The following is a 16779-nucleotide window of genomic DNA, read 5'->3' as shown; positions in this document are numbered from 1 at the left end:
TAAACTTGCAGAAACCATTACTTGCGTCTTGTTTCTCCATCCCCTGACCAGCTCTCTTTATCCCACCGAAGGCTTTGACAACACCAAGGGCCTTTATCATTTTCAACACTAACTGCATGTTTATGGCTATATTTATCCGTCTCCTTGAAGAACCAACGTGGGAAAAGAGCCGGCCCGGAAACTGCTAACTCGGCCTTCATCTGAGAGTGAAGCGAGAGTGTCCGTTCTTTTAATGGCGCGGGTTTGTGCAGGAAGTCACAGATCCGGCCTCAGATAGCGCTAATGAGCAGATATTAAAGGGGCGCTTTGTCCTGTAGTAAATCCGTCATGCACACAGGTGTGTGTCTGTGCAAACACATGACACCTCAAAGCCCTGCCACGGACGCAGTCACTCACAGCTGTCATACCCCTCCTACTGCCCCCATCACATGTGGCAACCTCAGCCACTCCTGGCTTTCTAAAAGACCAAAAGCAGTTTGCATGCTGGGATTTTTTTTTAAATCCCTAGTTGTAACGATCAGAGAGGAACTGCAAGTCCCAGAGTGCCCTGTTGGCGGAAAGTGCCACTCACGTGGCCACTCGACAACTTTGATGGACACTATATAACTCCATGTCATCAGAATAGGACATTTCTAGTCTCTGGATATTCTTTAACAATAACTACAAGGCCCGTTACTCCATTTGGTTCACGAGTTGTACACTAAGACTACAACTACCAGAATGCACTGCCTTTATGCAGACCTGGTACGGAAACGTGGCGTCCTCTTGAAGCCTTTCTTGTAATCCTCCTCTCAGCCACTGTTCTCTACACACAAGACATGCACACTGCCCCCAACCCCACTGCTCATTGAAAAGCACCGACAGCTCCCCCTGTAACATTACACGAAATATGGCTTTTTTTACAGGATTTCATTCAGAGTAAGTAGTTGTGTCTGGAGCTATAACTATTAGACCCGGAGTGCGGCCCCGGGACAGTTATCACGCGCACAATCTAAACAGAAAAGGAGTGTGTTTTGCTCCTCAGCTAAGACAAACATTGGCGCGCAGTGGCTGGTCGCCTTTGCTGCGGTTCGGCGTGTACCTAAGCCCATCCGAATATGAAAATATTAGCCTTGCTTTGGTAAACTGCGGAAGGCCTCTGAAGGCTGTTCGAAAGCAGCTGTTCAGCCTCTTTCTCACCCTCCCAAAAGCTGCCCCTTGCCAAGACTGCCCGCCGACTGGTGGTAACAGATTGCAGTGTGCGAATGTGTGGCCTTAGCTGGGAGCCAGGTTTGTTTTGGTGCATAATCGGCATCCCGGGTTAGCTTCTTCTATGAAGTCGATTTACAGTCATTTGTGGTTCTAACATCGTGGCGAGATGGAGCAGAAAAGCACGCGCCAGGCAGAAGTAAGGACAGACGAGAAGGCCTTACTCTCGGCCAGCAGCACAGGAGCCGCAGCGGCCCCTCCTCCACGCCCCCCCCCCCCCCCCCCCCCCGGCCAACATATGTGGTGACGAATGACACATTTATTTTTCTACTAAGCTTGTGTATATGTAAAACCGCTGAAGTGCATCAAGATGTCAAGTGCTTTCTGTGGCCACCCAGGCAGCCTTGAAAGATAAGCAGATGAAAGCATCATTCTCGGCTGGACAGGCAAGCGTCTGCGCCCGCCCCTCCAGCGGCAGCGGGCTCCGCTCGCGCCTGCGCGCTCCGCTTCCAGACTTTAACCCGGGGCCTGCCCTTCCACGAGACTCTCTGGTCCGACTGCATGCTCAGCCGTACGTTTTCTAAGATGCCACACCAGCACCACGCATTATTTAATATCCACTCCGAATCCAAACTCTAGGAATGACAATTTATGTGCACCGGCGGGGTGGGGTGGGGTTGGGGGGGATTTCGAAGGACGATGACGAGGGGAAATTCATTATTTATTTAAATTCCCCTTATCATCGTCCCTCAACCCCCCCTCCCCCCCCCCCCCCCCACACACACACACGCCCCACTGCTCTTACCTGCATGGGCCGCTGCTGCATTATATTGACTTTTTTGCTCTTTGACAATTGTAAACTCCTATCCAGTGACGTAACATAAGCCCCCTCGGTGGGGGGGGGGGTGGGGGGGGGGAGGGGGGCCGAGCTCCATGGGGCCTGTTGGCAGGTCGTGTTGTAGATGGTGGGCCAGGAGGGCCCCCTCTGTGTATTTTGCAGAAGGGGGGCTCAAGTTTAGTTACACCACTGCTCCTGTTTAACTTGTTTTCTTTTGTGATGTACAGCTCTATGGTACCCAAAAGGGTAATTCAAACGCAGCCCGTGGAGGGAGTTCCGTGGGGCAGAGAGGCGGGGCGGAGGAGGGGCAGGGTGGGGGGTACTAAAAACTGGAATATGGATAATTGGAGGTAAGTAAACAATTAAATAAATACAACGAATTTCGTAGCGCGCGCTGCATATGTGAGGTTGATCCTAACTCATGTAGGACGAAAGACAAGAAGTAGCTATGCCTTAGGCCTACTCACCCAAGCAGTGGTATAGGGCATAGCCTACCCACAGTACTTCCTGAATTTAGCAAGCATCGCTGTGGCCAGTAGCTCCAGGGAGGAAGACAGGGCCGCAATGACTGTGACCAGGGCGTAAAGAACTAAGGAAATTGAAGATTACCTGTAATTAACCCTGCATCCTATGTCGTCATCCCTGTCATTACTTGTGAAGAATTCCAAAGCTCGGCTGACCGAAATAAATTATACATACTATTATGTATATACCAAACTCAAACCAAACTAGTGAAAACAATTATTCAAAGCATAAAACCAAGTTCTCAAAATTACCAGTTATGATGTCACTGGTTGCAAAACCCCACAGAGACTAGGAGGTAGGAGAAGGAGTCCCTGCCGAGCTTTGACCCATATCAACATTGCCCAGGACCTCTTTGTACCAGGCACAGCAGGGGTCAGGGAGGGGTAAGACTGTGCAGCAAAGTAGCGGTAGAGGTGTGCAGTGGTCTCTGAGCCCTTCTACAATCAGGTAAGATCTTGATTTAGGCCTATTTATATCTACTTAAAAACATTTTCTGGAGAAATGAGTGCAATCTACATTGAACTCCCAGGTCCGGAAGACGGCGAGGAAAGGTTATCAAATAGAGTTTCTTGCAATCTCACTGGAGACTGGGACCATTTCTATGCAAGATCCAGCCAACAAGGAGAAGAGGGATGTGCTGAAATCATTAATTCAAAACCTGCTGTAACAGGGGGCAATAAAACTAGTGCTGTAGTTAAAAGCGGGTTGATGCACGTACTCCAGAATTGCCCTGGTTCCAAAACCAACAGTAGGATTTTGTCTAGAAATGGACTCAATAAATCGTAATAGGTAGACAAAGAAGGTGCATTTCAAGATGAATAATTTGCAGAAAATGATTCCACTCTTTTCTGAAGGAGTATGTAAAGAAAACACTGGGTTGCCATATTCAGATTTCAGAAGAGCAATAAAGATTTCACAGATTCTGCATTTTTGGGACACACTATAAGTTTCAGGTGTTGCGATTTGGAATATCAATCAAAACTTTATTGCACAGTTATTTAAAACTATTGCAATTATAAAATAGAAGAAAAAAGACTACAGATTTTCAGCAATTCTTTCAGACAATTGGTACAACCATAAAACAAAATAAGAACTAGAGTTGTAAAGTGCATGACATCAACGGGAAAAGTGTTACACAACTAAAAGCTAAGATACATTCAACAACAATGTCCAAGCACCAAGCCGTACGCAGATTGTTTTAATCTGTGTGACCCTCCCTATTGACAATAACTTTTGGCAGAGTCAATTCACAATAATGTAGCATAAGCATTCTATTTAAAAACAACTTTCTCCTTTAGGTGCACAGCTAAAGCTATACAAAAATACCTGTTGGAATCTGGTTTGCCCTAGGAGTCTTCACAAAGATGGTGTCTCCCTTGGTTTCCTCACTTGACATTTGGGGTCCACATGTGTTCCCATACTTGGACGACTGGATCGTATTTGCCTCTTTTTTTTGGGGCAGATTTATATAGTGTGAGCTCGACCCAAAAGTATTGGAGCGCTTTACATGGGAACTGGTTACATTACACAAGGACACATTCATTTTTTGGTGGGCACGGGGAGATTAAGTGATTTGCCCAGAATCACAGTATGTGGAGTCGACCCGAGGCTCGAACCTTGGTTTCCAAGCTCCAAAGTCGGCAGTCTAGCCGTCAGACCACATCCTCTCACTTCAGAGGCAATGAAATTCAAAGGAGTGAAGATAATGAGGGAATGGTTTAAATATCATGGCTTGATATTGAAATATGCAATTTTTCAACTAATACCATCATGAACCAGAATTTTGTTAGGGGCAAATTTCAAAACGTAAGAGGGAATATTGCATTTCAAAAAGGAAGATCGTGGAAACTCTAGGAAGTTCGGAGTTGTCTTCTGAAGTAGAAAGAGGCAACAACTAGACTTTGTTCTGAAGCAGAAAGAGGCAACAGCAAGATTTGAATGAGGGTACAGAGTCAAATGGCCTCCTGTATGTTTTTGGTCCCATGGGAGGCTGCATCTAATATCACCCCTGATCCATCTCCTAAAGTATTTGAAACCTTCTTCAATGGAGTATGAGAAGAATATTCATCTGACAAAACAGAGTTCCCTTAAACTCTATCGGGGATAAAATCAGACTCATTGACCAGGGTATTTCCTTTCAAAATTGGTTGCCCTTTTGTGGTAACCACAGATGCCAGCCTGGCATGATGAGGGGGAGAGGGGCAACGTTGTTGGATCAGAGTGTGCAAAAGTATTGGACAACAAAATAGAAATAACCATCATTGAACTGAAGGGAATTAACAACAATTTGGAAGTCTCTCAAAATTTTCCAAGCCATTCTCAAATGATATCATGCGCTGGTCAAAACTGACAACCAAGTGGCGATGTCTCGTGTTAACACAGTCAAGGAACTCAAGATCTTCCTCTCTGAATTTAGTGGCAATGAGGATAGGGACTTAGGAAAAGAAACGTCTCCTGTCTCTTTCAGCTAGCTACATCAGGGGAAAGTATCATGTTCATCCAGATTTCTTGAGAAGGAAATTGGAACATCTCAGGACCTGTGACTTTCTCCAGTAATTTTCAGGGAGGTATTCCAAAAATTTGAAGAACCTTGCTTGTCTCTGTTTGCGTCCCACAAGAACCCTCAAGTTGAGAGGTTCTGTGAACAGATTCTCACACTAAGGGCATATGGAGTGGATGCATTATCTATTCTGTGCCTCTTTGTGCTCCTTTGTGCATTCACTTTGCTTGCTCTAATACTGCAGCTGTTATTGAAGACACAAATGGAAGTGACAGAGGTGATCGTTGTGGCAGAGGAGATGTAGGTTTTCTTTTCTTCTTTCTATAGCTCTCGCCACCCAGAAAGATTCCTCTCCCACCCGTCCTCCTATATCAAAGGTGAGTTTCTCTTCAATGTCTGGTGCTATCGGTTTGGAAGTTGAGAGGGTTGGTGTTAGGAACAAGGGGGTGCCTGACCACCTAGCCTTAGCAATTCAGCAATCTAGACATCCTTCTAATAGTAAAGCTTATGCAAGGCATTGGAAAAGGTTTCTATGGTAGTGCTCTGAAAAAAATGTTTTGTCTGGAAATTGTGACATTAATCCAATTGTTAATTTCTTCCTTGGAGCTATTAACAAGGGGTTGACAGTGTCTACACTAAGAGCATAATGGGGAGATATTAGAGCCTTTTGTGCACCTAGGTGAAGTTTTATTGACAATGAAAGTCTAAGATGTAGGCATCTCTGAAGTTTTTCTTAATGTAGACCTGCCTTTGGCCTTTCTTTCCACCTTTGGATTTACCTTTGGTTCTTAAAGCCTTACAAAATTTCAATTTAAACCGATTACTTCACTGGCATTGAAACTGTTAATATTTAAAGTTGTGTTTCTTGTGGCAATAACATTGGATAGAAGAATTATGGCCCTACTATGCAAGCCTCCTGGACAGAGATCAAGGGAAGATGGCATACTGTTGTAGACTAATCCAGAATTTCTTATTAAAGTTCCTTCAGCTCATGGCAAACAGGAGATTGTTTTCCATCTTTCTTTCCTTACCTTTCTTCTCAGGGTGAAAGTTTGTTACATACCCTGGATGTTAAAAGGGCAATATCCGGAGCGCACTAGAAATTGCAGGAAGTCAGATCATTTGTTTTTTCCTTTGGTGGAGTAAGTCAGGGTAGTAAGGCTTCTAGATTTCCATAAGCAAGAGGATTAGAGAAACGATTGCAATTTGCACATGAACCAGCCACGGCGCCCCTATCCAGAAAAGTCCGGGGGATCAACCAAGGGTGTTCTTGCCTTTTGGGCTGGGTTCAATGGAATCTCCTTAACAGAAATCTGTAGACCTAGTACATTGGCAACTCCTCACCTCTTTCTGAAGAATTATAGAATTCAAGGTGTAGGAATTTCAGATGAAGGTTTTGGTCACAAGGTGTTGGAATTAGTGACAACAAAAATGATATTGTTGACAACTTTGTTTCATGTCTTGAATACGTGTATTCACTATTAATGGGTTTGGTGTATGCATAATAGTGACAGTTCTTGAATATATAATTTCTTTAAGCCAGCAGTACTTTGGTATTCTTCACATGTAATGACTGGGACAAAGTCATAAATTATATGGATTATGCCCCTCTTCCCTGCCGGTAATCTTCAATATCTTTAGCCCTCACAACCTTTTCGCAGTCCGCATGGCCCAACTCCGCCTCCCTAATGCTGCTGGCCTCAGTGGGTCTACATAAGTTCAGGAAGGATTGTGGGCAGGCCACGCCTTATACCACCCTTTGGGCGAGCGGGCCTATAGCATTTCTGCTTCTACCACCTGTTTGTTTCCTGTATGAAGTGGGAGCCTCCTCATATGCAATGACTGAGGAGAATGTTTAGGCCTAGGGGGTAAAGAAGATTGCCGGCAAGTAACCAGGACATTATTATTGCACAGAGGTGCTGTCTTAATGTGGACTCCCTTTTCGTACATTTTTGATATTTCCATCAAGGTTGACCTCCTCCTTCCAGGCCATTAAGTTCTCTGGGCCCGATTTATATGTTGGCAGAGAGGGAACTCTGTTGCAACGGTGCCAGAGTTTGCTCCCTGCCAAGACTATGGCCTCCCGCCCTATTTAAATTTGAGCAGACTATAGTTTGACCACGGTGTCTCTGCCTTGGTCAAACTTTAGAGTAAGACAGAGTGAGGGCCATCGCAGGTTTGGCTAAGAGTCCACTTTCCTAATTTAAATGTGCACCGCCAGGAAAACCTAGTGGTAAGAGGCACTGAAAATTGCTCAATGCCCCTTTCACCATGGGAGGAAACTTCCAAAGCAAGGGGGGCATTAAAAAAGAAAACAAATTCTGCTTTGGGATTTTCTCTGTGAAAAATGTAACATTTGACGTACGGTTCCATCATGTTTGAGAGAGCCCTTCGGCAAAGTTACGATGCATTGGCGGTTCCTGTTAATGCTTGAAATGTCCGCTGGACCAGCACACATTTCACAATATAGGCAGCAACTCAGTCAGGGCAATGGAGGAATTTACTCCTTCACTCTAGCAGAGGCCCGACAAAAACCACATTATAAATCAGGCCCTCTGTTTTCAGTCCCAGACTTTTGTGTGATAGCCTAAAGCATTCTGAGTATTGCAGTCATGTTTTGCTTCCACTGAACTAATTAGACTAAAGCAACTGACACCTCTGTGACCATCTACTCCAACGGCACAGTCTTGATTCAAGCCAACAATAACAACCTAGAAGCATTCCACACCCTCTTCCCTTCGCTGTGAAACGCCCCCTCTCAGACACATCGCCCACGCCCAACCTAGTCCCCATCCCTTGACAGACTGACCCGCCAGGAGATCCCACAAACCAATCCCACACCCTCCGTCAACCCCTCCATCCTTTCCCCCCTGGACAACAACCTCCCCTCCATCCTCCCCACACAAAACACGCACAATACACTTTTCCTTTTCAATACATACAGGAGGTACGACACCAAGGATGCTCTGCATTCCCTGGAAGATCGCCACTTACCCCCTCCCTCCCCATTCCACCTTACCGAACTAACAACTAACGACCCCAACCTGCTATCTACGACACCTAACATCATTTCTCTTACCACAATCAAGAGGACGATTGAATCATGATGCAATCCCTCACACCCCTTGTCCATGGCTCCACACAGAGACAACACCGGCATCATGAACTCCAAAAGCCAACATATCAATGACATGCTCTCTCCCCCATGGGACGACCCTGCCCAGAACACCCCCACCCTCTCCTCTGAGGAGACGAGACAACGTCTCGCTCTGCTGGAAAGCCAGCTAGGACCTGTAATACTGGGCCTTAAAGTAATCTTACTAAACCTTACCACACTCCGAGAGCCGAGCCAACCCCCTCACTAGACACCCACTTTTCACATCACTAGACAGCAATGGCCTTCCAAGGCTCTATATCCCAGTTGGATCTCAACCCCTCCTCCTCTCAAACAAATCAGAGAGACCCAAAAGAACAAGAGCATCTATGTCCTCGAGTGAAGCGTTGGATCTCACCTCCTCCTATGACACTCCCACTTCTCCCACCCCAAAATCCAGGATCCAGGTTTTCACTGGATTCAGAAGAGACCGCTCCCCTCCGAGACCCTTAAGACCCCCTGCCTTCCTCACCAATATTCCCAGGGCCCCCCTAATGAAAAAACACAAAAACGGGGTGACCTCCACCAAATGCATGCTCATAAACTGCAGATCAGCCACCAAACATGCAACTGAGCTGGTGGAAACCATCCTCACCCATGACATAGACATCACCTTCATCACTGAAACCTGGTTTAATGAACTCTCTTCCCCATTCTTGGACATGCTTGTGCCCCCAGGCTTTGCACTCATCAAGAAAGACAGAAAAGACCAACGAGGAGGGGGCATAGCAATCATACACAAGATCTACATCTCCGTGATGGAAACCGACACATTCAAATAAAACACTTTTGAATGCATAACCGTCAACATTAAGACAAGTGACAACAAATCTCTACTCTGCCACCTCCTCTATCATGCGCTAGGCAACACCACAGCATTCTGGGAACACTTGTCCGATCTGATTACTCACAGCTCACTCCAAGACTGAAACTATTTGATTGTAGGTGACCTCAACCTACACTGGAATGAGGAAAACAACCCTCTAATCCAATCCCTGAACGATCTCCTAAATAACAACAACCTTACCCAACACTGCTCAGAAGAAACACAACAGAGGAACTATCCCGGATGCCATTATTGCCCAACGTGACACAATCCTTATTGACCACATCCTGCCTGTTGACTGGTCTGACCACCACGTCATCCTATTCCGCATCAGCCAACCGATCCTATGCCAACCCCCCACGCTGGACGCCCCCAAATGGATGAGAAATCTAACTCAGATCCCCCTGGCAAACCTAGAGGAAAAGGTGAGATCTCTCCTTCCCATCTCCACGGATGATATCGCCATAACAGAACTCACCTCTCACTATAACAGAACTATGACTTCCTTGCTGGACCAACTAGCCCCCTTGAAACTAAAACAAGTCAGAAACATTCCATATAGATCCTGGTTCAATACAGACATAAACTCCGAAAGAAGACAACTAAGAGCCACAGAAAGATTCTGGCGGAACAACCCATCCTCAATCCTACGCGAGCAACTCAAATCAGCTAGCATGAAGTACAAAAAGCACATCATAAATGAAAAAACGTCCTTTTTCTGCACTGCTCTTGACAACGCAAAAAACAGGCGCAAAGAACTCTTCAACCTCATCAGGCAACGAACTTCCAAGCCCCCCTCATCCTCAGTTTTGGCCTCCAAAGACCTGTGCGATAACTTCACCAACTTCTTCAACGACAAAATCACCAAGATAGAGCTCTCCTTGGATGTCAACCGCAGTCCCCCCCACTTGAGCCCGTCCCCAAGGACAGAAGATATCGCACCTAATCATCCACCTAAACTCTGGAAATCCTTCAACTCCATCTCTGAATCGGTGATAGTTACACTAATCTTCACCTCCAAACCCTCATCACAAGCCCATGATCCTATACCTACCCAACTGGCCAAAAAACTCAAACTCTCCCTAGCCCGCTCTGGAGCAAGATCATAAACAGCTCCCTGAGAACCGGTACCATACCTGTTGCTTCAAAGTCGGCCAAGTCACGCCACTTCTGAAAAAAACATGCTTGGACACTAACGATCTGAATAACTTCAGACCCGTCTCCAATCTTCCTCTCCTATCTAAAAATTCTGGAAAGGTGTGTTCTCCTACAACTGACTCAACACATGGACAGCATCAACCTCCTGGACCCCCACCAATCGGGCTTCCGTAAAGGCTGCAGTACAGACAGCAATCCATAATGTCATATGCGATATCCACAAACCACTAGATACAGACCAATGCTGCTTACTCATACTTCTGGACTTATCGCAGCCTTCGACGCGGTTGATCACAAGCTACTCATCAAAGTACTTTAAGAAAGGCTAGGTGCAGAAGAGGTGGTCCTACAGTGGTTCTCCTCCTTTCTCCAGAACCGCAAACAAAGAATAAAAATCAAAAACTTCTCGTCAGACCTACACCCTGTCAGCAGGGGTGTCCCCCAAGGGTCAGTTCTTTCCCTGCAACTTTTCAACATCTACATGGAACCCCTCACCACCATACTAAAAAACAACAACATCCCCTTCCACCTATATGCAGACGACACTCAGATCTATCTCGAAACCTCCTCCATCGATGACATTCCAAGACTCAACGACACTCTTAGTGAAGTCCAACACTGGCTATCACTAAATCACCTGAAACTCAAACAAGACAAAACGGAATTCCTCCTCATTGCTAACAAAGAAGAGAACCCCCAAATCATAGAATGGCTAAAAGCTATAGATGCTCTCAACGGCAATATCACCCTGGTTGACTCCATAAAATCGTTGGGAATGATCCTTGACCCAAAACTAGACATGGCCAAGCACATCAAGAACTCTGCAAAGAGAGCCTTCCTCAACCTGAAGTTACTCAACAAAATAAAACCCTTCATCCCGCCCAAGGACCTCAAACAAGCTACTCAATCACTGGTGCTGTCTAGACTCGACTACGGGAATGCAGCCATCACAGGTACAGCTAAATTCCACTTAGCTCCCCTCAGAACAACGCTCAATGCAGCAGCCAGAATGATCACAGGAGTAAAGAAATACGATCACATCTCACCCGCACTCAGAGAGCCAAAATGGCTCCCAGTCGAAATGCTTGTCAACTTGAGAATTGCCTGCCTCACTCACAAAGCCCTGCACACAGGGGAAACCCGCCTACCTGGCTTCCAAACTTAAGAAGGCCGGTCAGACAAGGACCCTCAGGAGTTCCAATACGCTTTTCCTCATCCCGCCGAAAACTCGTAAACAAGAAAACGCAGCCCATTCTTTCTCTGGAAGTGCGCCCAAAATCTGGAATTCCAGCCCAGTCCATATTAGGATACCTCATCCTTTTCAAATTTTAAAAGGTAGCTCAAAGACCTCTTCCTCAATCGTTCGCTCCCCAATCGATAGCTGCCGCCGGAGCACACAAGCTGGCACATGGCAGCATTCAGATACTTTGATATTAAGACTTCTACCACAGCCAAGCCACCGGACCCCTCCCTCTATCCCCTCTCCCTGAAGGAGGTCGGCTTGAGCCAACGTGCACACTGCTAGAACTCTATCTGACTTCCTTGCCTTAATGCTGTACAGCGCGCTCAGATCTCCGAAGAGCCATGAGCCATTAGGTATACTACTACGTTACTGTGTGATTCCTTGATACGTATGTTGTAAAGGGCTCCAATACCCTCGGGTCTGGCCAGCACTATATAAAACTCTTATATATAAAACTCTTAAATAAATAAATAAACTGACATCAATGATTTGAAGGTGAAAGGTTCAGGACTGGAGAACGTTTAGGTGATGGCCTAAAGTGACGGGGACCACCCTGTTTCTATCCATCAGTAGTGTATGACTGTTTGTGTATGCGTAGCGATTTCTTAATTGTCTATTTTAGTAAAGGTTTGTTCTGATTAATGGAAATTAATGGTAAGCAAAATGAGTTTGATCCTGCTAAAGATCTTTATAGTGTTTACGAGAGTTGATGAGTGTGCCAAAAGACTTTCCCATTTATTGCTGAGGTAGATAGCACCCATATTTTTCATTTTGCAGAGCGCTTCTTTTAAGTTAACTAGCATGATTATAGGTGTTTGCCCTTAAAAGCCATGTACTACTATATGTAATACTCTTGTTAACCTCTTATGGGCACTAAGGATTTGTCAAGAGTGGCCAGGTTCCCCGTTTACTATGTATGCTGCCTCAAATGAAGCCTTAACCTTCTCTCAGGAACTGCCTGTCATATCTTTTTAGATGTAAAAGATCATGCAAATTATCCGCAATGTCAGACTCTCACTTCTCCCAAGAACATTTCTACTATAATATTCAGAATATGGACCAGTTTAATTGAAATCTGCATATTTCAGCTGACATCAAGTCCGAATCAGACTTTTTGGGCTCATAAGGCCTCATTAACATTAACAGAAGATGTCCAGAGGGTTAAATTATTCACTCCCTAATTACCCGAATGTGTGTTTTCCACCAGCTGGTTACCATACCACATCCCACATTCCACATTTCTCCTGGTTCTATGGTGTTTGTTATAACAGGTTCCTTTGGCAACTTGCCGTCACCATTTCCTTTTGTATTTGGTACATATTTTGCATTCACGGACCTCCCAATTCCTTCATTTTTCTTTTTATTATTTTTATTTGTCAACAAGAGGGTATCACAGATATTTACAGATACAAAGCACACAAAAAAGAAGAAAAAAACAAGAAGGGATCTCAATAAAGAAGAGAGAGCTTCACAATAGCAGTTTTAAACATTAGGATATCTCTACCTTAGATAGTACAACATTACAAATATAGTAAAAAAAAGCAAGCATCAATTTCAAGCCTCATTAGTATCACAGATGCTGATCACTAGAATAAAAGCCCCCATATAGCATTTAGTTTTTATCATAGATTGAGCACCCCTAGCATTTGCCAATGCAACTTTCATCTCATACGTTTCCTTAACCAACATCCACCAATCGCTTATTGAAGGAGGACAAGGGTTAATCCATAGACGGGCAATTACCAGCCTAGCAGCAACAACTAGGATCAAAAATAAGCGAGAGAGTCTATAACTCATATTCTCTGGGCCAATCATAATTTCCCTAATGGAGAAAGATGAATCTATCCCCAGCCTCTGAGAACATATTTGGCCCATCTGCTGCCAGAATATACCCAGTTTTGGACATGTGGTGAACATATGTGTTATGCATGCTGCGTACAAATCACATCTAGGACAATTTGTCCGAACAGTGACTGAGCCAGGCAGAGCCCATTTGGCTATTTTCTCCAGCGTGTAATAAAGCAGGCATACAGTACGAAATTGTTGTAAGCGCAAGTTAATTGAGTGAACTGAATCACCAATGACGCTTAAAGCTTATTCAATAGCTCCTGCCGTAACAACTATTCCCAGAGTTTTACTCCATGGTTCCGCCAGTCTTTCACCATCGCCTTGTCTATAGGCAATAAAACATTTATACATGTACCTTAAAAGAGATTTTGTCTTCTCCTTATGCAAACAGTCCCAAACCTCTGAATTAGATATTTTGTCAGATTTAGATGTTTCACCAGATAGTCCCTAATTTGAAGATATTTAAAAAAACATATAATCTGGTAGATTAAACTGTAGCTGTAAATTCTCAAAAGATGCTAGGCCACTATGATCATAAAGATCCCCGATGAGAGATAATCCCAAAGGTGGCCCAACATTTGCTGAGAGCATATTAAAATACCTCTGGGAAGATCGGATTACCCCATGAAGGGAGTCTATCGTGATAAAATGATAGATTACACCTGGAGGAGATGGCACGCCATATGAATATAGTATCTCTTATAGTCTTAAACTTAAGTCTTTAGTAAAAATTTGGGTCGTTGATTCTGTATAAATACATGCCGCTGTCCTCTGCCAATATAAATTGGTGGAAAAAGGTAGTAAACAAGGGATTTAAAAGACTCAGAAAGCGACCAGCAAAGGCTGACCAGAAATACATTTTAAAATCGGGGGAATCAACCCCTCCCTGTTTATATGGGAGTTTTCCCAAATCAATAACTCTCCGAGCTTTTTTGTAACCCCAGATAAAGCTGCTTAAAGCCCCCTCTAATCTTTTTTTTTTTTTTGAAACCGTTTATTACAGAATCCAAAAAATATACAAAGATGGGCCTACAACCTTCAGGCCGGCCGCTAGCAAGCAGAAGGAGCATGTGATACAGACAATAGCACGCATGCTGCGGCAGAGAGAAAGTCACGGGAGTTGGAAAGCGGTGGCAGCCACACCATCCGGACCCCACATAACGGTTTCTTTTAATATAAATAACAACAAAAAACAAATCCACAAGGCAACCCACAATCGGAAACAGCAGCATGTGCTCCCCGAGGAGGGGGACCCCACTAGTCCATAGGAGTATCGAGGGAGGGAAAAGGTCAGGACGGGGACTAAGTAAACTCATTACCCAGAACCGGAAAGACAAACTGGCTAAGGAGACGGAGCCGGTGACGGATCGGGCAATACCGGCGGGGTACAAATTCCCCCACGGTAGGCGTTCCAGGGGCCCCACACTTTCACCCATTTCCCAGGCTTACCTCTCGCAACATACACCACCTTTTCCCGGAACATGCACCAATCCATGTTATCCTTCCACGCCGAGACAGTCGGCGACCTCTGGGAACCCCACAGTTGAGCAATGTCACGTTTGGCCACCATATATCCCAGAGTCACCCACCACGTCTGCGGCACCGAGTAGTCGGTTGGCTCCCACACATTCAGAAGACATCTCCTCGCCTCGGGCAGCAGCGGCACACGCGTAACTACCCGCAAAACCTCATGCACTCCACTCCAGAATCGCGCCACATCCGGGCATTCCCACAAAATATGGAGAAAGGTCCCCAAAGAGCCACACCCACGCTTACACAACCCGTCCACAGTATAGCCCATACGCATCAGCCTCGGCCCCGTAACATAGACCCTATGGAGTATCTTGAGCTGGACGAAGCGAAGGCGGGCCGGTATGGCCACCTCTTTCGGGGGGGCCACCGCAGACACCCAGTCCTCGTCATCCAGCTCCAGTCCATCGGCAACCCATGCCTCACGGAGGCTAGTCAGCAGTCCAGAACGGTCATTGATAAGTTTTTTATAAATTAATGAAATAGTGCCGTCCGGTACATGCCCATCCAGCACTCTATCTTCTAGCGGGGAGTACTCCGGGATGGAGGCGACGTCCGGAAAAACGGAGCACAACGCATGACGAATCTGCAGATATCGAAAATACTCCCTGTCCTGCAGCTGGAATTCTGTCTGCAGCACATCGAACGTCTTGAATCCCCCCCTCGTCCAGAGGTCGCCCACCCTGCTGATGCCTATCATGTCCCATTTCTCAAAGCCCTTCGAGGTCCACAGAGAGCCTAGCCGCTCAGATGCGTATAATGGCGTCGCCCGGGTCAAGCGATCCTTCCACCCCATCGCCACGTTAGCCGTGTGCCACACCCGTACCATGACCCCCGTGGGGCCCATCAGCCGCGCGTCATGCGAGCTAGAATAAAGCGCCCGATTATAGTCACCGCCCGGCAGCAAGAGCTTATCCATCTCAAAGGCCGGGTTCAGGGCGGGCCCGTAAAGGCCGTGATTGATCGCAGCCAGCTGGGAGGCCCAGTAATATCGCTTGATATCTGGGAGGGCAACCCCCCCGTCATACCACGGGAGCGTCAGCTTCGCCAGGGCGATACGCGGCCGACCCTCCCAAAACAGTCGGCGCTGCAAACTCTCCACCTCGCGAAAGTAGCGCGCCGGGACAACGTCCATTGTATTCTGCAAAGCATACAGGAAACGTGGCAGCGACATCATCTTAAACAATGCCGCTCGGCCGAGCGGCGAGAGCGGCAAGCGCTTCCAACGCGCGACGTCCTCCTTCAGGCGCTGGAGGGGGGGAAGCAAGTTCTGGCTATATCGGGCCTCCGCGTCCAGGGTAATGAAGACACCCAGGTACCTAAATCCCCGCGGGGCGATCTGAATAGGACAACCCCGCGGAAGGATAGGATCCTCCCCAGAAAGGACATATACACACGATTTAGCCCAGTTGATGACCAGGCCGGAGTTGAGGCCAAATGAGTGCAATACATCAACCAGTACTATCAGTGATTTACGTGGGGAAGCCAGGTACAGAAGAATATCATCAGCGTAAAGAGATACGCGGTCCTCATACTCGGGGGACCAGCGGAGACCACGAATAGAAGGTTCCCACAGCAGCCACTCCGCCAGGGGCTCCAGGGCAAGCGCGAAGAGGAGCGGTGATAATGGGCAGCCCTGTCGCGTGCCCCTGCCCAGCTCAAACGGAGCCGACACTCTACCTTTCACAACCACCTGCGCTAGCGGTCCCGAGTACAACAATTTCACCCAGCCGATGAATCCCGGGCCAAACCCAAACTTCGCCAGTGTCGCCCAAATATATGGCCACTCAAGTGTGTCAAACGCCATAGTGGCGTCCAGGGATGCCAAAATGGCCGGTTCCCGTATAAACGGGACACGTGCGAGCACCCCATGCAAGCGCCGCAGGTTAAGCGCAGTATTGCGATGAGGGATAAAGCCGGATTGATCCTGGTGAATCAAGTCGCACACCACGCCAACCTGCCGAGTAGC

At 46.5% G+C, this 16779-nt stretch overlaps 1 protein-coding gene across 3 annotated transcripts in view; it reads left to right on the top strand.

Moving 5' to 3' along the window:
• HHIP (hedgehog interacting protein) overlaps window positions 1-16779 on the top strand; it is a 253770-nt gene that overhangs the window by 9047 nt on the left and 227944 nt on the right. The gene's annotated exons all lie outside the window — the stretch shown is intronic.

The sequence above is a fragment of the Triturus cristatus genome, chromosome 2_2 (genome assembly GCF_964204655.1).
Source record: "Triturus cristatus chromosome 2_2, aTriCri1.1, whole genome shotgun sequence".
NCBI classification, from domain to species: domain Eukaryota; kingdom Metazoa; phylum Chordata; class Amphibia; order Caudata; family Salamandridae; genus Triturus; species Triturus cristatus.
The sequence above is the reverse complement of the archived record's forward strand: the minus strand, read 5'-3'. Positions and strand labels throughout refer to the sequence as shown.